The following is a 26,621-nucleotide window of genomic DNA, read 5'->3' as shown; positions in this document are numbered from 1 at the left end:
ATTCAGTGACCCCAATCATTCATTCATTCATGCTAGTGTAAAAAAGGAAACAGTGTTGCTCATCATCCAGATATATGAAGGGTTGAATCTCAACCCATTGCGCCCTGAGGGAAATTCAGGTTGGAAAAAAACAGATTGAAGCATTCTGTGCTATGGTAAAAGGCCCTTAGATAGTTAAGATGCATATCTCAGGGGGAATTTCAATGACCCAAGATTCTTGCATTTTCCCATAGAAAAGTACATAGAAAAGTACTAAAATCATTAACTTCAGATATCTGTTCTTTGTGATTAGCAGTAAACTGTCTCCTCCCCTACGTTTTGGGAGGAGTTCCTTAGAGCTATCTGAGAGGCTGTTTCTCAGGCTACAGTCCTCAGGAAAAACCTGAATAAAACTTAAACTCACAACTTTCATGTTGTATGTTTTTCTTTCAGTGGACACTAGGAAGCTACTCTACCCTCTCTTACGGGAATGATGCTGCAGGGAGACGGCTGCTCTCAGCAGTTGGAGAGTTACTGGGTGTCCTAGACCCTACCCCAGACCTTTCAATGATTCCACAGGTAAGGCCCTGGTGAAGGCACCTAGCCCAAAGCTACAGCCTACTCAGGTTCCTGTCCCCACACGCTGGTACTAACTTAGATCAAGGAGTGGCCACAGGATAGAAACTGACAGGGGAAGTGGCAATTTTGGAAGTGAGTCTCAGAGAGATCAGGGGATGTAACATATTTTCATCTGCATCTTCTGTGAGACCTGGTTCCTGACTCCCAGACCTGTATTTCTACCTGGATTCTAGAGACATCTCGTACGCAACATACAGAAAAAGAGGATTCCTTACAAAGCAACTTCTTTTCTTGCATGGTGATCTTAGTTGCTGATTTCAGCAACCCATACGCTCTTAGACACCAAAATCTGCCAATTCTTGCCATTAAATATCTTGTGAATACACCCCTCCTCTTCAGTCACATAGCTAGGACCATTGCCAAGCCTTATTCCTTCACATGGATAATTATAGCAGCTTCCTAACTCATCTTCCTGCCTCTAGTCTTTCCCCCCTTAATTGCATCCTTACATTTACCTACAGTTGACCCTTAAACAACATGGGGGTTAGGGGAACCGACCCTCCCCATAGTCGAAAATTTGCATTTAACTGATAGTCGGCCCTTCATATTTGCATTTCCTCCATGTCCACATTTCTATGACTGTGGATTCCAGCTTCCGGCTTAACCAGCTTCCGGCTTAACCTCTATCACTCTCTCTTACAAACTCTACCTCTCCCACTATCCTGACTGATGTCTCTAGTGACCCTATACATAAAATGTCTAGAATTCCCTTCCTCACTTGTCTACTAATAAACTCCTGCAAGGAAACCAGGGACACATTAGGTTTCAGTTAGGCAAGGAGATAGAGAAAGTATTCTGCCATTAAGAAGCCTGAGAGTGAAGGAGAACACAATATAAAGGGTGGGGAAGCACAGAGCATGCTGGTATGAGACTTTGTGAATGACCAGAAAACCATGTTTGTTTCCTTTATGGCATTTATCTCAGTTTATTATACACCTGAGAGGACTTCAGTCTCATACATCTCACACACTGTTAAGGCTTAAAGGGCAGTTGGGGAACAGTGGGCATTCCCTACTCAGAGATAGATTGCAAGCTCTGGTGCTAGACTGCCAAGGTCCAAAACTGGACTGTACTACTTATTTGATGACCTTGGGCAAGTCACTTATTATTCCTGTGGTTCTGCTAAATGTTTTTAGCTGCTAAATGGTAATCTACTTCAGAAGGTGGCTGTGAGAATGAATGAATTAATACATATACAGTATGAGGTTGAACAGTATGAAATTACCATTTTTATAGGTCAAAATGCTCAAATATCAGCAAGTGCGTATGGTTCAACCAAAAATTTAAAACAATGCCTAATGAATAGTACATACTCCAAAAGTGTTATTGTTTCTTCTCATAGATGCTTCTAAACCATTCGTTGAGGTTTATATCACCCAATAGTCTTTTCTCATTGATGTCCTCTTACTAATCTCCAGGTTCCTTTAAAACAAGACTAGGCCACTTGGGTACCATTTTTAACACAACCCTTGTCCTATCACCATCCTGGATGACTTCAGTATCCATCTTGTTAACCTATCCAATTCTTCACCTTCTTCACCTCCAGGGTCACCCACATCAAGGTCATACCCTGGAATAAATCATCAAGTGGTGCTGCTTCCCATCCCATATCCAAAGATGATGACAATCTCCGATATTTCCAGTCCTCTCCTGCCTGTGCTTTAACTATCTCTCTTCTTTAGTCCCAGGAGAACCCTTGACCCCTCTCCTGGCCTCACTGCTTTACCCAGCTGGTATACCATGGTTCATATCACCCTAACACTCTCTCACCAATAGCTTCAACTACATTGGACCTCTGTCCTTTTGCTTCACTTGTTTAACAAAATCTCAATACAGGATCAATTCAAAAATATACTTTCTATATTTCATGACCCAGCTGTTTAAAACACAGTTGGGGAAAATCAGTTTTCAGACTGATGCCACTATAAATCTGCAGCCCTCAATCTCTGCGCAATCTCTCACTCATCCTTGCTTAGCTTGCCTTTATTTTACTAAGCAACATTTCAAAACTGTCATTATGCTCAAGACTCCAACCAAAGCCTCATCTTCTACTTCAATGAGACAATTACACATACATTATCTCAGCATCCTCCCCTTCCTAGCTATCTCTGGACAAATTCTTACACTCTTTCTTCCTGTTCAGAAGATGATGCATCCCTACTCTGGTTCAAGGCTCTGCTCTCCACATATGGCCCCAATCTTCTTTCATCTCTCTGAGGATCTTGTTCTATCAATTATCCCCCCTTTGCCCTAAATATTCAACCTCTCACTGCCTATTTGCTTTTTCCCCTAAGCCCAGAAGCCAACTTAACTTTGGGCTTAATACGTTAATATTTTCCTCTTCTTGAACCTGGGTTGTCCTCTAGGAACTGTCCCCTTCCTTCTCTTCTAATCCAAGGGATTTGAAAGAGAGGTCTGTGCTCAGTATCTCAACTTTCTGACCCTTCCCATTTACCTTACAGCAAACCACAATCTGACTTCTGCCCTGGCCATTGCACTGAAAACTTCTTTCATGAGCCCACCAACGAAGTCCATAATGCCATCCCGATGGACAAGGATCAAATCTCTGTTTTCTCTGCTTTTTCTTTCCAGTCTCCCTCATTGGTTCCTCTTCTTTTGTTTGCCCTTGAATGCCTGTATTCCTCAAGGCTTCTCCAGTGGTACTCTGCTCATTCTACGTACTCTACTTGTACAATTTCATTAGCTCTTGATTTTAAATATCATTGATAAGGGGTGACTTCAAATCTGTATTTCTAGTCCATATTCTCTTCCAATGCCTGCCACATTTATTTACTTGGATAGCCCACACAGGGACTTAAACCTAACATATCATTCATTCAGTTTTTTAAAAAATATTTATTGATGACTCACACTTCAACTAGTATTCAGTAGTAAATAAGACAGCAAGGTAGGCCCTTTATCTTTAGCCTTGTTTCTCATTACCACCTCCAATTAACCTTTAGACCATAATAATACCAAATTTTCTGGCAGTAGTCTGCCATTGTCTACTGAAAGAAGACTAAACACTGGGGGCCTTTGGACATGCCAATCTTCCAGCCTAGAATTCCCTTTCCATGTTCTTTTCAATTTTAAGACTTTAAGAGAAGTCTTGCCCTCCAAGGAGCCTTCTCTAAATTCCCAAACTGGGCTAAGTGCATTTGATCACTGCATTGGCTACAATGTGCTAAAACTATGTATTTGCACATGTCTTCCCCACTGGATCTCCAGGGCAGGAATTATGTCTCTCCAATGAACATGACTGGCACATAGGTGATAAATGTTTGGGATTACTCAGCTAAATGTAATCTTTCCCCTCTTCAAACACCTGAAATACTGTGATACTTTTCTAACTCTCCCCAGTATGGCTGCATATATCCACTTGTAAATCTCATTCCCCTCTCCTTGTTAATGCCCGTTTAACTTTCTCCAGCATGCTGTTCCTCTTTCATTCTCTACACTTCTCAAAATCATGAAATGGGCACTCAAGAAACAATGGTTGAATTGAGCTGAAATGAACAGAGAGAATACTCCCATATTATCATCTTCTATCTCTGGAACCCTTTAGTGGCATTGTGTAGTCCAGGGCTAAGATTTCCCAGGTGTCTTTCTGCCACAACCAAGGTCCAAGAGTGTTATCAAACATGTTTTGACTGATCTTCAAGCTCTGGATAAGTCCCAAGAGACCACTCTGATCGCATTTAAGGAGTCTCCCATCCATGTAAATGGACTCACCATATTTTCTCAATTCACAAAAGAAGGAGGAAAGATGGAACTTTTAGTGGAATAGAAATTCATTTGACTACTGGATCACTATGTACCGTACGTCACCCTGCAATGCATTAAATTCAGACTCTTATGACTTAAGTTCATTTCTAAAAAATGAATACTTACATTTATTTCTCACAAGAAGCTTCATTCTCAATATATAAAAAATGATTTGAGCTCTCTGTGAAAGGAATGATGTAAACATAAGATATTATTACTAACATTCTCCTTTAGATAACCTCATGAGGTAAGTATTAATGTCTGAGGGAATACTATGTTACAGGTGGATAAGTCAGCTGACTTGCTCAGAGTCAAAGGTAGTGGTAACAGCCAAGAGCATACTCCAAGAGTCCTGTGCTTATTTTCATTGCCAGACCTAATCCAAGCTTTTCAGTAAGTGTTTCTTATGGTGTGAAGACAGTCTAAGAACTTTATCCTTTCTTTTTTGGACTGTTTTTGCCCCATCCCTCTTTCTGTCTTATCAATTTTTCCTTCTCAGAAGGGAAGCAAAAGAGAATGCAATGGTCACCTAACAGCCATCCAATCCTCCACCTGTGCAGTATTTGGTATAGTACAGAGGGTCTGTCAGGCATACTCCATTTAACTTCTCATCCAGGGCTCCCAGTCAAGGCAGCTCTCAGAGCTCTGCCAGCATCAGTTAGTTCAGTTCTAGTAAGTCGTTTTGTTGTCCAAGTACGGCATGCTCCACTGAATTCATTCTTCAGTTACCTCTCATACAGGTGGCCTGTATAACTTAATAGAGATCTCACTCTCCAAATAGTTTTTCGAATCTGACACACTACATTTATTACGACAATTCTGACTAAGTCTCCAAACTATTTTGATGGGCCCTGCAAAATAGCAATCATTTATGGAGAAGTAGAAGTCTCCTAGACTGAATTATATCTAGTTCCATGCTCTAAAACTTTACATAGTCAAAAAAGTCACTGTTATCTGGAAGGATGCAGGCCTTAGGTTGAGAAGGAGAAAGAATAAGTGAAAAAAATAAAGAAGATGAGGGGAACAAGACTTTTCTCTGTAATAAACACCAACAAAAACAACAAAAACTGATAACTTGTTTCCAATATTTAAGGAGAGGGGCAGAAATTTGTTAAAGTGCTATAGCTGATCAATGATATGTTTAGATTCTGGAAGAAGGGCATATACATCATTTATTTATAAATTATTAAGGACTGATTGTATACTATGCACTGGGGATACACAGATAAATAGAAATGTAAACTATCACAATTCTCTGAGACAATAACTTTAATTGCCATCAGGCACATGTGTACGCAACGGAAACTGAGAGGAAGGAACTTGAAATGTCATTATTGCCTTCGTTTTGTTTTTTTTAACCTCAGTCCAGGTAGGCAGCACAGTCTAAGATGAAGATACGTAACCTAGAGATGACAGACTTGATTTCACTTGGATAAATACCAACCACATCCCTCCTTCCCACTGGTTGGCACATAACCATAACATCCACTGATGTGCTGGTAAATAACAACTGGCTCTCTGGGGAGAAAAGTCCTGATCTGTTGCATTTGTTGATTTCCATAGTGCAAATATTCCCCATGATGGCTGATTTCAAGCTGCCAACATGATATTACTGAATACGGAGCTGGGAAGAAAACAGGCATAAATAACCTCGAAAGCACAATGTAGTAAAATTATTAGGAAATGATGAGTTTTGAGCACTTGTTATCCCTCTTTTCAAGAACCTGTCTATTTACTTGCAATTAAAATAATTTAATTTTTAATAATGACCACATTTAACAAACAGCTCACGTAGTTCTTAAAAAGTTAATAGTCATGAGCCAGTAAGGACCAGCTGCAACATACCACTGGACTCACACCCTTGGCATGGCAGGGGGCAGGGGTAATGATCCAGATCCATGTTTATTAAAAAGCTGTGCCTTGCTTCATTCCCTACTGTCCTCTCCCTGTCCTACCCCAGACGAAGTTAAGAAACCACTATTCCAGGTTCACTGTGCCTCTCTCTTTGCCCTCTTCTCTGCCTCCAATGAACTTCAATAATTTACACCACTCTCCACCAGGAGGACAGACCTTGCATCCCAGTGCTGAAGTCTAACAGACTGGGTTTGCTGATCTCTATTAACTTTATAAACATTCGGCAAACGGGGCTGTTATTATTACAGCTATTCAATGCCTTTCCCTCTATATTTACAGTTTGATTCAAGATGCTACCATATTTAAGTGGCATTTTCAAGCTTAAAAGTATTCTTAGTATCAGCAGATTTTCAGTCAAGGTGGGATGGGACGTGCAGAAAGGAAGGGCCACTGGTGGGGGAGCCTACTTCACTCCAAGAGATCTGCCCAGAGTTGACCACTTCAACTCCTGGTCCCTTTCAAGCTCCTAAGCCCAGCCTCTGCAGCCTGCTTACGTGCCCTCTCAGTCTACTTCTGAGCTAAGCAAAAATTTCTCTAAGGACATATTTACCTATAAATTGTGAAAATTTTATTCTGCTGTTTTAAGAGATATTGTGATGAGGTTAACTCTATAAATACCCCAGTTCTCTGTTAAAATATAAAGGTATCCAGAAAATACCTGAGAGAAACTCAGAGCTACAAATTTATTACTTATCTCAATTCTAAAGGTCTGGAAAATCAGTCATGACCTTCAAAGAACATGGTGTTACATCCACAGAACACACACGATGCTGGAAGGAACACGTGCCACACACCTGCCTGAGTAATACAGATAAATGCAACAGCCTGCACTGATAAAAACGTATTCCAACCTTGATAAACAAAATTATAAAGTGCCCTCATATTTGAAGAACACAAGAAAGAAGGTCATGAATTACTTAGCCTCGAAAGAAAAATAACTAACTAATGCATTTGTTGTTTCACAATTTAAGCTTATATCCTGTATCTCACGGTGGGGACTAAGCAATGTATTTGGCTAGTAGGATTTAAATTTCTTCACAAAACATATTCTCTGGGGCCAATGTGTAACCTTCTGAGGTATTTACCAGAAAAACTGGGCCCAAGTGATCTAATGTTAACTTAGGGAAGTGGTTTCCAACTGTTGCTAGAAACTCAGTGGATGAGAAATGTATGATCCCCTGGGCAGCCTGGCAGTGCAGGGGCCAAGGGAGACTCCTCAGGGACTCCCCGCTTCAGTTGCCCTCCAAAAGCCTCCGTTGTTTACCCTAATGTCTTAAATAAACATCACCATTTTCTCTGTGAGCCATATTGGGAAATACAGGCTGGGAAGCACTAGCTTAGGGAACATCAACTTCCTATGGGTGCCTGACACAAACAAAGGTCACTGCAAGAACTTGACTCATTGAGCTGCGTCAGCCTGATAGGGTGCAAACAGCAGAGGTGGGAATAACACTTGGGTTGTGGTTCAGGCTTCCTCACTACCTAGCCCTGAACCCTCAGCAGATCACTTTACCTGTCAGGACCTTGACTGCTTCAGCTGTAACATAAGCTGCTTGGCCTAGATCCCTGTGTGAGCACCATAAGCCTCATACTGGTGTAGGTGCTGTACACTGGCCCTAATCTCAAGGAAACTGTAATCCAGCTAGAGATAAGATCACTAATAAAGAAAAAGCGTAACGAGTAAATACAAAATCTAACTGAATTGTAATGAGTTTGGAGGCTTAAGAATTATCATTGCGTATAATACCTCAATGGCACTTCCTACTGGGCATATAAATCTATAGAGTAAATTTGCATCACAGACTAGTCTATGACCTCTGATTTTATTTAGTCATGCAACAGTCATGTTCAAATATTCAAACATGTGCTCCAAGATTATAAAGTCATGTGAGCTTAAAAGTTCAGCTTCACCTTGGCTGTACCTAGGAGCTCTGGCCTGGCGTATTTAACATTTTCATTATGACACACTTTAAGTTATTAACAAACTGATATATGTTCAGATAAAATTGACCAAGGCAAGGATGAGCGCTAACAGTCCTCTTCTGAAACAAAATTTAAACATCCTGCTCATTCATCATTCTTTACTCTTTTTCCAGTCCTTTAATGCAGTCGCTCCCGCCTCACTTCTTTTGGACCCACAGAGACCCTAATCCCTTTACTCCTCCACTAGATCCTTATGCATCAGCCCACTTCTACTTTCACTTCTTTTCCTATCCAACATAGGTTCAGTGGATCATCACTTCAACCTCTCTCTTACTTATCTTCATCCCTCCTGTCCCCAGGAAGCACTTGTCTGCACATAGTCAACACTAGATCAATCAATTTAACAAAAAATCACACGTTTGAAAACCGGGGCAACTGTACATTTATGGTTACCAGCGCTGCCTGGTCTGGCAGTTCTGTTTCCTTCGAAGTAAGGGTGTTTCAAACCTTCTCTGGTTTACTATTACCCTAATTATCCTACCCTCCCTAGGCAGGCTAAACCCTCTTTGAAAGTGGCAGGAGGCAGGAAGATCAATTGAGGTTGCAGGCAGCCGTAACTGCTAGTAAAACGCAGGCCAACCCCTGAAAGCCATCAGGAAAGTGGTCTCCTCCATATAATAATGCCTGTGGGTAAGGTATGAAATGTGGAGTTATGAATACTTGCTTTATTTATTCTGGTCATGATCTCACCAGTGGGTGTGTGGCTGTGACCATCAACAGCGGGCAGGAGCCATTTCTAAAGATGTTTTTAATTTTGCAGGCTCAGTGCACTTCCTTTATCTAGAACTTAAATCTTTCCCCAGATGTTCTTAGGGCCTGGGATCAAATCCTAGCTCTGCCACTTAGCTTTCTAACCTCTGGTTAAGTTACTTAAACTCTCTGTATCTAGGGATAATACCTACCTCATAGAGTTAATGTGGGCATTAAATTTGTTAGTATTAACACGGCCAAGCCCATAGTGCTATAGAAGTGTTTGCTATTGTTGTCCTATGTATAAAAGTCACTCAAATTTTCTCACAGTCATAAGAATGTTAAAACTGTATTATCAGACTTCTGTGGTGGCACAGTGGTTAAGAATCTGCCTGCCAATGCAGCGGACATGGGTTCGATCCCTGGTCTGGGAAGATTCCACATGCTGTGGAGCAACTAAGCCCGTGCACCACAACTACTGAGCCTGCGCTCTAGAGCCTGTGAGCTACAACTACTGAGCCCGCGTGCCACAACTACTGAAGCCTGCGTGCTCTAGGGCCCGCATGCCACAACTACTGAGCCCGCGTGCTGCAACTACTGAAGCCCACGTGCCTAGAGCCTGTGTTCCGCAACAGAGAAGATACGGCAATGAGAAGCCCACGCACCACAACGAAGAGTAGCCCCCGCTCGCCGCAACTAGAGAAAGCCCACACAGCAAAGAAGACCCAACACAGCCAAAAAAAAAACCCCACAAAACTGTATTATCTCTTTCTTCTTCTTTTTCTCCAAATATACTGTGGATAGAGAAATGGTCTTGCTACTGAAAGAGCCATATCTAATCCTAATGACTGACTACATTCTTTCTCTAACAACAAAACATAACATACGAAATATTTCCAAACCCATATGACCTCATACAGAACCTGTTATGTTTCCCACAGTTATTGTGTAACCAAGAGAACAATAAATATTCTTCCTAATCAGGACTATCCATCATTCCCTTCTCTCCTATACTGTCTGACCCATCCCCCCACCCTACCAGCGGTCAGCCCTCCTTTCTGCTCCAGCACTTCTGCATCTTTATCCCTACTCACCACCTCCCCATTTAATGCCTTACCTGGACGGAACCACCCTCACTGCCCTGAACTCCCCATGTACTCTCTCACCTTCAGCCATTCCAACAAGCTGGTCCTTCTGCCTGGAACACCCTCTTCACAGCATTCATCCTGCTCCCTTGAGTAACTCATAGTACTCTTCTGGACTTTAATTACATGGTGCTTCTCCAGAAAACTTTCCTTGACAACCTCAATATCCAATCACCAAGGCTGGATTTGGTGTCCCTCCTATAGCCCTATCACTTTATTATAAATTAGATCAGAAGTTCCCTAAGGGCAGGGATCACAGCCTACGTTTTCCTCATTGCTTCCCTAGTTTCTAACCGTGTCTAACATATACATAGTTTGTACTCTACAAATGGACAAATGAACTATAACGTAATAGTTTCACAGACCTAGGGATGACTACAAAGGGGCTAGGGCAAGATCATTGTCTTCAAACATCTACAAATATCATGAAAGGAGAAGAACGTTTCTTTTATGTAGCTTCAGAAAGAGCTATCCAGGGACTTCCTTCGTGATCCAGTGGTTAAGAATCTGCCTTCCAACGCAGGGGACTTGGGTTTGATTCCTGGTCGGGAAACTAAGACCCCACATGCCATGAGGCAACTAAGCCTGCGCGCCACAGCTACTGAGCCTGCGTGCTCTGGAGCCTGTGTGTTACAACTAGAGAGAAGCCCGCGCACTGCAACGAAGAGCCCACGCGTCGCAGCTAAGACCCGACACTGCCAAAAATAATATAAATAAATATTTTTTTTTAAAAAAAGAAGAAGGGCTTCCCTGGTGGCGCAGTGGTTGAGAGTCCACCTGCCGATGCAGGGGACATGGGTTCATGCCCCGGTCCGGGAAGATCCCACATGCCGCGGAGCGGCTGGGCCCGTGAGCCATGGCCGCTGAGCCTGCGCGTGCGGAGCCTGTGCTCCGCAACGGGAGAGGCCACACAGTGAGAGCCCTGCGTACCGCAAAAAAAAAAAAAAGAACGCGACATCCAGACCAACAGTGTAGGCTCTGGGGAGCCACATTTTAAATCAATACAACAAAGAACTTTCTAAAATGTAGAGCATGAGATACTTTGGTCAGTATTCAGTTGCATATAGCTGGACAGGTTTATACAGGAGCTGGCAAAATGAACCGGGTGATGCCTAGTCTTGCAAAGTTGAGAATGTGACTCATAAAATTCTACTTTGGGCACATGGGCATGCATGTGTAGGATAAGAGTCATCCTGAATACATATAAGAGAAGATCAAAGATTATATATTAATGTCACCATTAAGCCTGCCACACCATGGAGTACTGGGCAAAGGAATAGTCAGAGAAGTTTAAATAAAACAAAGTAATCCAACCCAAACCCAGCATTCCAGCACAGGGGACAATACTGGCAAGGGGCAAAGCCAGGTCCCCTAGGGCATTCTCCACACTACCTCCGTCATCCTGGAGGAGGCAACTTAACTTTACAACTTTCAAGAAACTTCCCATTAGAAGTGGTTTCAACTTTAGATTTATTGCATTTTCCAAGGTTACATCATTTGGGCTGTGCATAATCCAGAGGGACTCAACGGGCTACACTGTAAACTGTTACAATAGACATTAATGAATATTGTGCCTGATAAAACCTGCAGTCTGCACGCAGGCACAAATGCACCTACACAGAAAGGGACTTTTCACCTTATATGGTTACTTCAAAAAATCGACTCCTTTTACATTCCACTTTGTTGGTCAGCCAAACACGCAGAGTACATCTACTTTAAAAACACCAATTAAAAATATTAACAACACAAAAAAATATAAACGGTGGTTCAGAGCCAAGGGCACATAAATTGACATGGATTCAGACAGTAAGTAAACATAAAATGAGTAACAGAAACTACTACATCATCCAAAAGGAAGCAGGAACAATAGCCCTTAAATGCAGAAGTGATCCTCCCCACCCCCCAACTCTCCCACTCCAGAGGGCAAGGTAATGATTAGGAGGCAGGCAAAATGATTGAAAGAGGAAAGGATAGAGGGAGGGGCCCAAGAATGATATGGGCAAGACCTGCAGCAGATGCGGAGAAAAGGGGAGGTAATCTCATTTCACACCGTAACCTCCTCGGACAGCCCCACGGGCATTTTTATTGCTGCATCCCAAGTGCTCAAAACCTCAAACCAGGGTGGCGTGATTGAGAAGCAGGAGTGGAAAGAGGGTGGGCTGGGAGTTACAGTCTTTGGATTGACATTACTATTATTATTATCATCTAGTTCCTGTAATCACTTAACTTTCCTAAACTTTAGTTTCCTCATCTTTAAAATGGGGATCCTAAAACCTACCTCAATACATCCTTGATAGGAATAACTAAAACCAGGTATGCAAAAGTGACGAATCTAGCTAGAAAAACACAGAATCCCTCAATGATTCTGTTTGTTCAAAGAGAAAAGAACTACTTTCCTCTCTGGTACCTGGCAGGTTGAGCTAGCACTATTTTTCCAAAAATGAATCAGCCCAGGTCACGGTGAAGCTCATCAGTATAATACTGAGAGGCATGATGCTATACACACTGCAGACAATTAATGTATGAAGGAAGGAGGGAGCCAGGAAAAGATGAAAGGTGAAAGAAAGAACCAGGCATAATCCCAACATTTCTTTCTGCAAAAGGAATAGACATGCACCCTTAAGGCCATTCCCTTGTACTTCCTGGGGGTGGTCTGAGTCTTATTCCTACCACAGTGAATGAGCTTGAGGTTTCAGCCAGAGAACCGTGCTCATAATCCTACTGTTGGGTAATTCTAAAAGAAATTATATTAATACAATTCTTTCCTTTAATTGTTCTCTACACGATTATCCCATACCCTCTGGGAGCTAATTTGATAGCTCACTGGAGACTCACTATTACTCTATCTTTGGAGTCTGTTAGAAATAAAGTGCCTTTATTAAATCTAATTTTGTTTCTTCCATCTCTAAAGCCTCTTTATGGGCTGTAGCATTTTGATCTACGGATTACTAAATTTATCAGTCTGGAAAAGAAATTTTACATGTGGAAAACCAAGGCCTAGGAAAGTGCAGAGAATTGATACAACCCCTAAAATGAATAGAACTGCCTGAATATTTATACAATATATTTTTTAAAAATTATGATCATATCCTAATATGCTTTCTAATTCTAAAAGATTTATATTATTTTTTAAAAGCACTATTTCTCTTTTTTTATTGAAGTATAGCTGATTTACAATGTTGTTAGTTTCAGGTGTACAGCAGTGGTATACACACATACATACATATCTATATCTATATATCTATATTCTTTTTCAGAATCTTTTCCATTGTAGGTTTTTATAAGATATTGAATAACATATTTCAGTTATCCCTGTGAATAACATATTTCAGTAATTTATCTGATGGAAAAAAATGAAGGATCAAATGTTTATTAAGGCATGACAATTTGCTATACTATTACTCAGTAATGCAGACTTCATTATCTCCATCTTACAGATAAAAAAGACTTGCTTGGGTACATCTCATGACTTCGCACTGCCTAAGCATAAACTAACAACTCCTTAAGATGCTAGGTGAGTCCCACCAAGTATGGCTCTCTCTCCAGTTCCTTCTGACATCTTCCCCCAACCCTCCTCAGCCTCTTCTGCTTCCCTCCTCCGTATCACAAGCCTCTCCATAACCTCTGGCCCCTGATCTGCTCCTCAGTTCCCTGAACAAGCTCTGCTAGTTCCTGCCTCTATGCCTCACTCTGCCCCCAGCTATCTTCTTCCACTGTATAGACACTGAGATTCAAATGAAGCTTCACTTCAAGTATTTTCTGAAATGCTATCTCAGTCTACTAATTGTAGATGCCCCATGACAACTTCCCTTAGGGACCCCTCTTACCCTTCTTTGGCACATACAGCGTGGCACAGTTCTTATTGGAAAACATCTCCATTCTCTGTTAACTTCTATGAAAGGTAGGATGGAGTCCTTCGGAGGCACTCTTCTGCTGGGTCTCAGTAACACATGCTTCTTTATGTTCAGTGTGACAAGCCCTAATTCTATATATTCATGACTGCCCAAGTGGGGGCAGTGAAAACACACTCAAGAGAGTGATTATTTTCCCCTTTTGTTATTATTCCCAAATTCAAATTAAACGTTCTTCATTCTACTTCAAACAAACAAACAAACAAAAATGCCAAACTCATAGAGTATAGAGGCAAATGAGATCAAAGGGGCAGATAACTCAGTTTTGTAAAAGGAAGAGGGAGAGTGACAGGCAGGCTGATTATTGTAGCTTCACTTTCAGGCCAAGGACTGAATAGGTTTGCAGAGGTTCATGGATGGCCCCAAAGGCGGTGTGTGTATATGTGTGTGTGTGTCTGTGTGTGTGTGTGTAACTCCTAGTATATGGTATGAAAAAGTGATTAAAAGCACTGTTTTGTTCCTTAAAAGACTTCTGATGATACTACAGCACAGAAACATAATGAGGATTTTGTATACATATGTAACTACATAAATTTTGTGTTGGTATTTCAAAAAAATGTCGTAACTATTTGTGAAAAACCAGTACATTCTGGCTCCAAGTCTTGGTTGGGTTGGCCTTTCTTCAACTAGATTCTTTTAGTTAGTGCTTACAATGTGTGGAAATCGGAACTTTTAAGAATAGACTACCATGCATACAAATGCATGTGGTTCATTCACTACTTTTACTACTTTCCATACTTTCTCACTGGCTTGGACTTTTCCTTGTATCAACATCTTACTGCCAAATGAGAATACCCTGATGAATATTTTCAAGTCACTCCTCTGCTTTATACATCTTTTATTGTATATCACCTAAAAAACAAACTTACAAATATAAACACAAGTATTTTTATTCTTATAGAGGGGAGTATGTTAAGGGGAGAGGGGTGAGTGGAAAATGACACCAAGATTTCTAGCCTGGAAACCTGGGAAAAAGGTAGCATAATTAAATCCAGCTAGAAGCTTGGGCTGGAACATGAAGACTAAGAGGAGGTTCCTGGATCTAGAAATTAGGAAGCCACTGGTGAGGACAGAAGCTGCATGACAAGTCGGGGGATGGGAAGTTAAGAGACTAACAGAATGAGGTCACACAAGGTGAAGACGGGAGATAAACTGGCAGTTAGCTGTGGGAACAGTGAAAGCAAAGATATTAGAAAAAAGGACAATTGGACATGTTATGAAGTTATAGAAAGATTATCAGCAGTGAGAAAAAATAATAGGTACACAAGGGAAAGGAGGTACCTGTGGGGGCAGGATTCCAGAGGCGATGCCTGTGACTCAAAGCTCAGATGAGGGAAAAGACTTGGAAACTAAGAGGCATATTCTTTTAAGACAGGAAGAGAAGAAAATGTGTAAAGAAGGGGAGAGGCTTTGGGAGCAGAGGAACAGGGCAAGAGCGGTGAGGGAATGAGCAGAAGGGAGCCAGTGAGAAGAGTGGAAAAGATCTGGATACATGGTTTAGGAATGAGACAGATTCTAGCAACAAGGAACGAATGAGCCTATTATTGATAGTAAGGGCCTATTGAAGCTGGAAGCTTAAAAACATGTTCTTTAAATCAGTCAGTCAGTCAGTCAATGAACATTTACTGAGCAACTCTGAAGGTCCAGGCACTGTGCAGCCCTAGCCAAGAAGAACTCCAGGGTCCAGTCAGGAAGTCAGGCAAGTAAACAAACCGTAACACAACGTAACAAGTTTTATGTTAGAGGTCTAGGTAGGATACATGGGAGAAGATGCATTTAATCCAGGGGTGTAGTCTCCTGGAGCGGGAGTTGAAAATTATTAAAATAGTCCTATCTGTAAACTGTGAGAATGAAGAATGGGCCATTGGGAACTCCATCTCATTACCCTCCTGGATATACTAATGAGGAAGTTATATAACCATACCCCATGTGAAATCAAGTAATTCCACACATCAGCACTGAGGGATCTTGAACATCAATGCTTAAGGATGTAATTTTCGTGATTACCAATAAGTTAGACAGGCAAGACTGACAGAGTTCCTCAGGATTATAATCAAAACAAAAACTTTCACAGACCTTCCCAAGCAACAGAGTGTCTGGCTATGGCTGAACATCTTGTTAGAGTTCTCAAGCTTTGCTGGGAACTATTTTAGAGAACTGGCTTCCTGATTCAACTCGGGCTACTAAATTCCAGTTTAATAAATACTCGTATTCTATTATCCCCTGGAGCCAAGCACGAAACAAATATTTTCTTAAATGCCTTTGCTAAAAAATCAATTATCTGGGTTTTGTTTCCATCTTAAAATGCTGTAGGTATCTTATCTTTCCATGAGAAACAAATACTCCAAAGTCCTCACTGTTTATACTCCTTGTCATTTACAACTCTGAAAATCAGTCTTGCACTCAGCTTTGCTAATGGGCTCTGTTCCATCTTCTGTGGGAGTATACCACATCTTTACTGTGGAGAGGACTTGAGGTCTGACTTAAGATTTCTTAATAGAAAAAACAGCCCTCCATTGCTAGAATGGTACAGTTACAGAATTGGAAGGCACCTCAAAGCCACTTGTGTAATTGCTTAGGTGATGAAGGACAAATTACCCAGTGCTTGATCTAACTTTTTGTTTTAAATGAGAGAAGACACCCTTTCATTTACCATTAATATAATACAATCTTTGTAATAGTGAAATAGATAGAGGAATAGCAGGCTTTTTCTACTCAAAGTGATTCTGCCTTTGCTGTGCTAAACTAATTATAGTTAACATTCATTGAGGGCTTATTATGTGCTAGGCACTATGCTAAGCACTTTACAAGAATTATCTCATTTTGTCCTTACAATAATCCTAAGAGATTGGTGCCATTATTTTTCTTATTTTACAATGAGGAAATTAAGGCTTAGAGAAACTGAGAGAGTTCCTGTTCTGATTTTGCCCTTTACTGATGTGTGACCATCATTAGGTCACCTAACCTCACGTCTGTGAGTAAACGGGGAATAATTACGATATTTACCTCATAGAGTAGATGGGAGAATTACGTGAGATACTGGCCCAAAGCACATCTGCCATGAATCCATTTTTCTTTCTTGGAGGTACTGTACGGGTACTAGAAAGAACCTGGGCTGTGGAATCAGAAGATCTGGGCTCAAAGCCCAGTTCTGCTTCTTGTTAAGTTATGTGATATTGGGCATGCACTTCACTCCTCTGAGCCTCAGTTTCCTCACTTATGAAATATGAAGACCAATACCTCATGAAGCTACTGAAGCTACTGAAGGATTAAGTGAGATGATCTCTCATAAAGAGTTTACTTAGCCTAAGGCTGCTACAAACTGAGATGCCATCTCCTTTTCCTCTTTGGGGGTCACATAGTAACTCTCTTAAGAGTATAACAAAACTAAGGAATGTGACTTCTAAGACAGCAGGGGAGGTTTAAGAGACCTACTATGTGGGAAAGGATACACTGGTCAACCAAAGAGCAGGTCATGGAAGGTGTGCCTTGTTGCCCTCTTGTTCCAGCACGAGCAGATTATCTGGGCATCAAGGAGGAGACAGGAGTCTCCATAAAAGGGTATAACTGAACAAGCTGGCTAATTGCTTACGTGGACTGCTTGAGGCAGTTCTCTATCAACATCAATGGAATTCCTAGGAAGGCTCTCACTGTGATTTCACATCTACGAAAAACAAATTCCAGTAGAAATGATGAGTAAGAAGTGTTTCAAAGATATTTATAGCATCTTCCAGAGCAGGACAATTGGGACAGTCCTTATAAAGACATGAATAAAGTCACCTTAGAAAAGACTGGTTGGATTTGATTTATTATTTTGAAATGTAGCAATTTTGGACCCTACTCAAAGGTAACATGGTTCACTGTGCCATGAAATAGACACAGATCAACTGCCACTTTTCTGGGACACAATTTTCTTTTCTTTAAAAAAATTTTTTTTAATTTTATTTTTTTTAATTTTATATTATTTTTTAATAGAGCACATTCTTATTAGTTTTCCATTTTATACATATTAGTGTATATATGTCAATCCCAATCTCCCAATTCACTCCCCCACCACCCATCCCCCTGCCACTTTCCCACCTTGGTGTCCATACGTTTGTTCTCTACATCTGTGTCTCTTTTTCTGCCCTGCAAACCGGTTCATCTGTACCATTTTTAAGGTTCCACATATATGCGTTAATATATGATATTCGTTTTTCTCTTTCTGACTTACTTCACTCTGTATGACAGAGTCTAGATCCATCCACATATCTATGGTTTATCTCTGGGCTTTCTATCCTGTTCCATTGATCTATATTTCTGTTTTTGTGCCAGTACCATATTGTCTTGATTACTGGAGCTTTGTAGTATAGTCTGAAGTCAGGGAGTCTGATTCCTTCAGCTCCATGTTTTTTCCCTCAAGACCGCTTCAGCTATTTGGGGTCTTCTGTGTCTCCATACAAATTTTAACATTTTTTGTTCCAGTTCTGTAAAAAATGCCACTGGTAATTTGATAGGGATTGCATTGAATCTGTAGATTGCTTTGGGTAGTAGAGTCATTTTCACAATATTGATTCTTCCAATCCAAGAACATGGTATATATTTCCATCTGTTTATATCATCTTTGACTTCTTTCATCAGTGTCTTATACTTTTCTGCATACAGGTCTTTTACCTCCTTAGGTAGGTTTATTCCTAGGTATTTTGTTCTTTTTGTTGCAGTGGTAAATAGGAGTGTTTCCTTAATTTCTCTTTCAGATTTTTCATCATTAGTGTATAGGAATGCAAGAGATTTCTGTGCATTAATTTTGTATCCTGCAACTTTACCAAATTCATTGATTACCTCTAGTAGTTTTCCAGTGGCATCTTTAGGATTCTCTATGTATAGTATCATGTCATCTGCCAACAGTGACAGTTTTACTTCTTTTCCAATTTGGATTCCTTTTATTTCTTTTTGACCAGGGCACGAACCCTTGTCCCCTGCATCGGCAGGAGGACTCTCAACCACTGCGCCACCAGGGAAGCCCTGTTGGAAGATTTTTAATCACAGTTTCCATTTCATTACTTGTGATTGGTCTGTCCATATTTTCTATTTCTTCCTGGTTCAGTCTTGGAAGATTATACCTTTCTAAGAATTTGTCCATTTCTTCCAGGTTGTCCATTTTATTGGCATAGAGTTGCCTATAGTAGTCTCTTAGGATGCTTTGTATTTCTGCGGTGTCTGTTGTAATTTCTCCTTTTTCATTTCTAATTTTATTGATTTGAGTCCTCCTCCTCTTTTTCTTGATGAGTGTGGCTAATGGTTTATCAGTTTTGGTTATCTTCTCAAAGAACCAGCTTTTAGTTTTATTGATCTTTGCTACTGTTTTCTTTTTTTCTATTTCATTTATTTCTGCTCTGATCTTTACGATTTCTTTCCTTCTACTAACTTTGGGTTTTGTTTGTTCCTCTTTTTTTGGTTCCTTTAGGTGTAAGGTTAGATTTTTTATTTGAGATGTTTCTTGTTTCTTGAGGTAGGCTTGTATTGCTATAAACTTCCCTCTTAGCACTGCTTTTGCTGCATCCCATAGGTTTTGGATTGTCGTGTTTTCATTGTCATTTGTCTCTAGGTATTTTTTTATTTCCTCTTTGGTTTCTTCAGTGATCTCTTGGTCATTTAGTAACGTATTGTTTAGCCTCCATGTGTCTGTGTTTTTATATGTTTTTTCCCCTGTAACTGATTTCTAATATCATAGCGTCGTGGTCAGAAAAGATGCTTGATATGATTTCAATTTTCTTAAATTTACTGAGGCTTGATCTGTGACCCAAGATGTGATCTATCCTGGAGAATGTTCTGTGAGCACTTGAAAAGAAAGTGTAAACTGCTGTATTTGGATGGAATGTCCTATAAATATCAATTAAATCTATCTGGTCTATTGTGTCATTTAAAGCTGTGTTTCCTTATTAATTTTGTGTCTGGATGATCTGTCCATTGGTGTTAAGTGAGGTGTTAAAGTCCCCCACTATTATTGTGTTACTGTAGATTTTCTCTTTTATAGCTGTTAGCAGTTGCCTTATGTATTGAGGTGCTCCTATGTTGGGTGCATATATATTTATAATTGTTATATCTTCTTCTTGGATTGATCCCTTGATCATTATGTAGTGTCCTTCTTTGCCTCCTGTAACATTCTTTATTTTAAAGTCTATTTTATCTGATATGAGTATTGCTACTCCAGCTTTCTTTTGATTTCCATTTGCATGGAATACCTCTTTCCATCCCCTTACTTTCGGTCTGTATGTGGGCCACAATTTTCATACAACTCCAATCTAGAGAGAAGGATGTAAAGACATCTGTACCTCAAATGACTCTCAAAACCTCTATAGCAAAAACACTACTTCACACCTTAGAACCTTGCCAATTACCTGATTTCTCAGTCCATGACAGATCTAAAAGCAAAAACCAGATATAGGTTGCAAAAGTAAAGAAATATATATATATATGTATATATATATATATTTTTTTTTTTTTTTTGGTGGTACGCGGGCCTTTCACTGTTGTGGCCTCTCCCGTTGTGGAGCACAGGCTCCGGACGTGCACGCCCAGCAGCGATGGCTCACGGGCCTAGGCGCTCCGTGGCATGTGGGATCTTCCCGGACCGGGGCACGAACCCGTGTCCGCTGCATTGGCAGGTGGACTCTCAACCACTGCGCCACCAGGGAAGCCCAAAGAAATATTATTTAATACTTCAAAACTGTTCATATAACTAACATTGAACTTCAAGTGCTTTTATTTGCAATGAAAAAAAATCACATCTACAGGAGACCATGGTCTATGTAACATCATGGCTCTCACAGCCTGTGGTGGTGATGCCTGTGCCACATCTATGTCTTGTATTTAACAGCTTCAAAGTCGACCCTAGTCTTATGCACAGTCACACATATCTCACAGGAATAAATAATGACTTTGTGAATAAATTTCATCTCAGGGGGTGGAGAATCATTCTTTCAGATTTACTTATTCAGAGGTTCCCTCATGATTGCTTCATAATATCATCCAAGGCAGGGGGCAGCAAAATATGGTTGTTTTGGTAAATAAAGTTTTATTGAAACACAGCCATGGCCACTCATTTGTACATTGTTCTGTGGCTGTTTTCTGGCAAGACAGAACTGAGTAGTTGTGGCAGAAACTGTATGGTCTGCAAAGCCTAAAATATTTACTACTTGGTACTTTATAGAAAAAGTTTGCTGGCTGCCGGTCTAAGGGCACCTGTTGGACCAATTAGTGACTGAATGTCATTAGGAAAGAGATGTCATGTAGCCAAGCTCAACATGGTGGGGTGTGTCTGTGGTGGGGGAAGCAGTCAGGAGGAAACAGTGCCCTATAAGTACTGGCTTCATTGCTGTTTCCCATCTTTCTCCATTTTTTATCCAACAGGTTTGTAAACACATGAACTCTGCTAGGTTAAGTCTATGTGAATTTTGCCAGAGGGACTCGTTCAAAATCTGGTCATTTGATGATGAAACAAACTCATTCATTTATTCATTCATTCAATAGACTGAGTACATACTATGTGCAAAGTACCAGAGACATAATGGTGAGTAAACAGACTATGTCTGTACTCATGGAACTCACAGTCCAGTGGGGGAGGCTGAAATTCTCTAGAGAATATAAATGTATATAGAATTGCTACTGTAATTGGTGTAAGAAAGAGGTCATGGTGACACTAAAGTGTCTAACAGGGTCATGACCTAGTCAAAAAGGCCAGGGAGGGTTTCCTCAGGAAGCATTACTACAGCTGACAGTTGAGGGCTGAGTGGGAGGAGTTAACTGGGGGAAGAACAGAGGGAAGGTGGCCAAGCAGAGCACAATGCAGGTCTGGAGGTGGGAGAGAGAATGGTGAGTGTGAATTACTAAGAGGAGGCCAGCATATTCTATTCTATTCGGAGCAGAAAAAGTGAAGAAGGGAGGAGTGTAAGGTGAAACTGTGGGCCAGATCAAGCTGGGCCTTAGAAGTCCTATTAACAAGTTTTGAGTTATTTCAAGGGCAGAGTTAAACCTAGCAATCCCTGGGTGGCAGTCTTTCTCCCATGGGCCACTACTCTCTTCCTGACCAGTTAGTGTTTTTCTCCTTTCCTTTCCCCTCTCCTTCTCTCACCTTTCTCCTTTCCTTTCCTTCTTTTTAAACTCCTGAGCCAAAAAACACTCTACTTTGAATATTCACTTAAGTCTTTATCATATTCAATGAGAAGAAAAAAAAGGCGGGGGAGGAACAAGATAATAAAGAATTTACTTGTACATCTTAAACTAATACTATATATCAACTATACCTCAAAAAAACTGGGAAAAAATAAGTTGAAAAGCAAAAACAAAAACAAGAATTTACTAAGCAGCTTTTTGTGAATATATTAAACCTGTAGAAAGGGAATTATGTGGGCTGACTCCATCCCTCTTTCTGTCTGGCGAGTGAGTGGGTATTCACCCAGCCATGGGCTGCTTCCCGCTGGGAACAGCAAAATTTTTAACTTCAATTATACTATTTGATGAATAGTACTTTGTAGCTGAAAGGCAAGGAAAGGCACCAGGGGAGACTCCTGAAAATAGGAGGTAATACAGAGAAGTAAAAAAAAATCCCAGAAACAAGACATGTATTAAGTGGCTCAGCCACTTAATAATAACTGTGTGATCCTGGGCAAGTTACTTAACTTTTCTGACTTCTGGATTCCCCATTTGTAAAAAAGAGACTAATCAGGTGTCCATCACAGAGTTGTTACAAGGATTAAATAAGAGAATGTAAAGGTATCTAACACCTAGCAGGAGATCAGATATCATTTTCTTCCTTTCCTAATAGTAAAATCTATTTCTATTACTGATATATATTATGGGAGAGAGAAAACAGGGTAAGTGGTAATAGCAGGTATAAATAAGGAAGTAAAGGTGGAAAAAGTCTTATCTGTAGTTATAGTACGTGGCTTCCTTGTTGGTTTATAGTGCTTTGTAAACTTAACCAACTTTTGTTCTTTAACGTAGTAACTCAAAATGACTAATACCTTAAAATGACCTTATCCCCAATCCTCCTAAGCAGGTTAAAAAAAAAAAAAACAGAAAAAATACATGAAGTCAAAGGTAGAGAAGTATCTTTGACTATGGAATTAAAAGTTATTATGGATAATATATAATGACATATTTGAGAATATTTATAAATTAAAAAAGAGCAACAACAAAACTCAGTCTGACACCTCCTGCTCTTCTCAACATTGCCCATATGCTGCACACCCGGCTGCTAAGAACGTCATTGGTAATCACTGTGATTGGATTTAAGGTAGAGATTAGCAGTATCAAAGGAAATAATTATTTCTACATATGAAATCAGTCTTACTCTGATTCTCAGAACTCAGAAGAACTAAAAAGCAAAAATTATGCTTTAGACATAGAATGGCTTAAAGAACCACTATCAGTGTCTTATTATGCAACTCTAACCATCTTTTAAGTGTTACACTTTTTGATTAGGAAATGCTAATGTAAGCACCATGCAGTTCTTTGTACCTTTTAGGGAAACATTAAGTACTTTGAAATGTAGCCAAGTTAGTGCTCTGAGAAGGAGCCCAATTGCTACTGGATTGTTTGTTTTTCATTCTTCCAACTAATTAAGGGCACAGAGAGTGAAGTGGCCTATTAAAGGTGGTATTATAGGTGGAAGCATGGGCAGTCATGGATCTCTGCCTTCCCCAAATGAAGACTTGAACCGTGCTGTATAGCTGAGCATTTAGATACAGCTGAAGGGCAAAAATCTAAAGCATATTTAAATATTTAAGCAAGAAGCTAGTTGTCAATTATGGAAGGTTCTATTTAAAGTTATCTTATTAAAAACAAATGAACTGAATAGTACTTATATGTCAAAATAGAATTTGGGGAAACAGCCTAAGGCTTCCTTGTAGGCCTAGCCTCAGCATTTTTAGAACCAGAAGCTTACAAAGGCAAAATTTTCTTTAATTATACCCTTAATGATAAATCACTCTGGCCACTTGCTCAGTGCTGGGGAGACTTTTCCTTGCTTTCACGTTTAGGAAATCTTCCTTCCAACTCCTTGAAATTTACTCATCATAATTTATATTATCAGGTGGCGTTCAGCTAATAGCAGTGTCATGGGAAATAAAATGGCGCAAGAATTCTGGACACATCTTGAAAGAATTGGCTACATTTTTTAAGACCACAGAGTTGCGAAAAATGAACGCTCATAGAGTGGATGAGTGCTTGTCGGAGAGGCTGTACAGCTAGGGTGCCCTCTCCCCACTGCCTGTTGGGGAAGAGCTGGGCAAACCCATCTCCAAGCTCTTCCCACTCTAATGATGTTTTATGATTCTGAGACTCTTTTCTAGACCAATCTGGTCCTTCTCCGCACGTCTTAAGCCATGTAACAATTTAATTTTTGGTGCATTGCTTGGTAACCATGTTTTATGCACAAAGTATTGTCTTTTGGTAACAAAGGAGTATTAAAATGAGGACACACTCACTCCAAAAATCAGAAAAAGAATGTTCCTGTTTTAAAAGGAAAAAATATTTCTTATCTTACTACCACCAGTGTCTAATTAGCTTTGCTTCTACTTTTGTTTGAAATATACTCCCCAAGTCTGATTCTCATCTTTTGAATTCAAGTCTACATAATGAAGTAAACCGTAAATAAAATAGCAGCCTTTTCCATGGAGAGAAAACATTTGCGAAAGTAAACATCCTTCCACTGTTAAAGATGAATTACTTGGATACATATTCCAATTCTTATTTCATTTCCAAACTCTCAACTTTCAGGGTCTGAAAAGGTGGTACAGTGGTCTACTCTAACAGTATCTAATGACCTCTATATATTTTTTTACCTTCTTAAAAATATTCAAACATTTTTCATATTTTTAATTTGGTAAAGGGGAAAGAATTTAGAGGGGAGATAGAATAACAATTATGAGTTGTGATTAAATCCCACAGAGGCCAAAATCATGACTTTAAAACACAAATAGATATTTTTCTGAGCCAGACAGTTCTCATGGATTCCAGCCAGTTTCAAAAAGTCCAGATAGTGGTCAAAGGTTCTTGTTAGCTCTGGATCCCTTCTGGATCCACAGGGTTCATGCCTCTAAAGTGTAAGCTGGGGAGGAGGAAAGGAAGGACTCAAACGAGGATGGTAAACTAAATATCCAGGAATAGGAGAATGGTTATTAATAATGGCACCTTCATATAATGAAATTCTATGCAACCATTAATAACTATGGTATGGAAAAATGACAACAAATAATATTCCCCAAACAACATGCACATTATAACAGATACAGAAGACAAGAAAGTGTGGAAAACACTACAGAAAAAGATGAAGAGCATGGTTGGATTAAGGATGAATTTTTTTATTCTTTATGATTGTTCCCCATTTTCAGTGCTTAACATATGCTGCTTTTTAATTAGGACTTTTTTTTTCTTATTAAAAAAAGGGAAATGTTGACAGAAAAGGAGAAAGGAAGAAAAACAATACAACACTCACAGCAGAAGGCAAGCATTTGTTAGTGCCTGTGCAATGAACGTGCTACACCCTTCTGAGGGAGAAAAGTGTCTATGCTTGGCAATTTGGTGTTTTATATTATACAGCCAGCAAACTTCTATTTTAAAAACTATAGCCAACATGCTGGAAGAAGCAGTCTCTACTAAAGGCAAAAATAAGAGTACTCTGGATCCAGCCTTCAGCATGTAGCCACCACCAAGTTAAACTGCAGTAATTTCTCACCTGAAAGTAATTACAGCATATGGTAACTTGTACTGAAGAGAGTAGGGTGGATGCATGGAGTCTCTTATGACACTACTAACAACACCGAAAAGCATCCTTTATAGTTTTTAAGATCAACAGTTTGAAAGACCAAATGTCTTCAGCCCACTCCTCAGCTGCAAACGCAAACAGGGCATTCTGATCCAGACATGAAACCATGTAGATCAGGAAACAGCACTAAAAGGTTCCATAACAAGAAAACAGGAGCCTCTTGTTTAGCTGTTACAAAAAAGAAGTTCAGACACTTTTTACTCATCCTTTCCAGGATAACTCTTTTTCCATAACAAAAAAGTTTCTTAATCCCCCACTGATAGTTGTAGCTTTTCCTGTCTGTGGACTGAACAAAGATATAGCCACAAAAGCCTACAACAAATTCAGAAAACATTTAAATGGCTTGCATGCTATCAATCACGACAGTCTCCATTCTGGAGACACATCACGCTCAGTTTCTCACAATGCTTTTGGAAGATGACTGGGAGGCCCCTAGGACAACTATGAAAGTTCCTAGGGGTTCCAGGTTCACAGGTTGAGAACCACTACCACAAAGTATATATTATATAAGGAACCAAGGCCATAATCTCAAGAACTTTGTCTTTCCAATGGTTATTACTAGAAATACAGCTATTAACCATCTTCATGCACACATTCACAAAAGAAATACAGAATTTCACAGTGAGGTGCTAAGTACAGGAAATGAAAACAGCCGTGAATGAGTCATTCGCTGTGGGCCCCCAAGTGTGTATGGCACTTCTGAGCCCAAGGGGTTCTTCTGTTGGCTCTGTGAAAGAGGTTTAGCAAAGTAGGTAGGGACTGAGAACCCTGACAGGGGGTTTCTTT

The 26,621-nt window shown here is 40.1% G+C and overlaps 2 protein-coding genes across 2 annotated transcripts in view; one reads left to right on the top strand and one right to left on the bottom strand.

The window, feature by feature from the left end:
* The window catches only part of CMSS1 (cms1 ribosomal small subunit homolog), a 384,701-nt gene that overhangs the window by 217,240 nt on the left and 140,840 nt on the right, over positions 1 to 26,621 (bottom strand). The window lies entirely within an intron of this gene.
* FILIP1L (filamin A interacting protein 1 like) overlaps positions 1 to 26,621 on the top strand; it is a 287,787-nt gene that overhangs the window by 145,986 nt on the left and 115,180 nt on the right. The window contains exon 2 of the mRNA XM_024759249.1: positions 433 to 558. The gene's annotated coding sequence lies outside the window, so the exon portion shown is untranslated. The remainder of the gene's footprint in view (positions 1 to 432; positions 559 to 26,621) is intronic.

The sequence above is a fragment of the Neophocaena asiaeorientalis genome, unplaced genomic scaffold, assembly GCF_003031525.2.
Source record: "Neophocaena asiaeorientalis asiaeorientalis breed wild unplaced genomic scaffold, Neophocaena_asiaeorientalis_V1.1 scaffold197, whole genome shotgun sequence".
Lineage (NCBI taxonomy): Eukaryota > Metazoa > Chordata > Mammalia > Artiodactyla > Phocoenidae > Neophocaena > Neophocaena asiaeorientalis.
The sequence above is the reverse complement of the archived record's forward strand: the minus strand, read 5'-3'. Positions and strand labels throughout refer to the sequence as shown.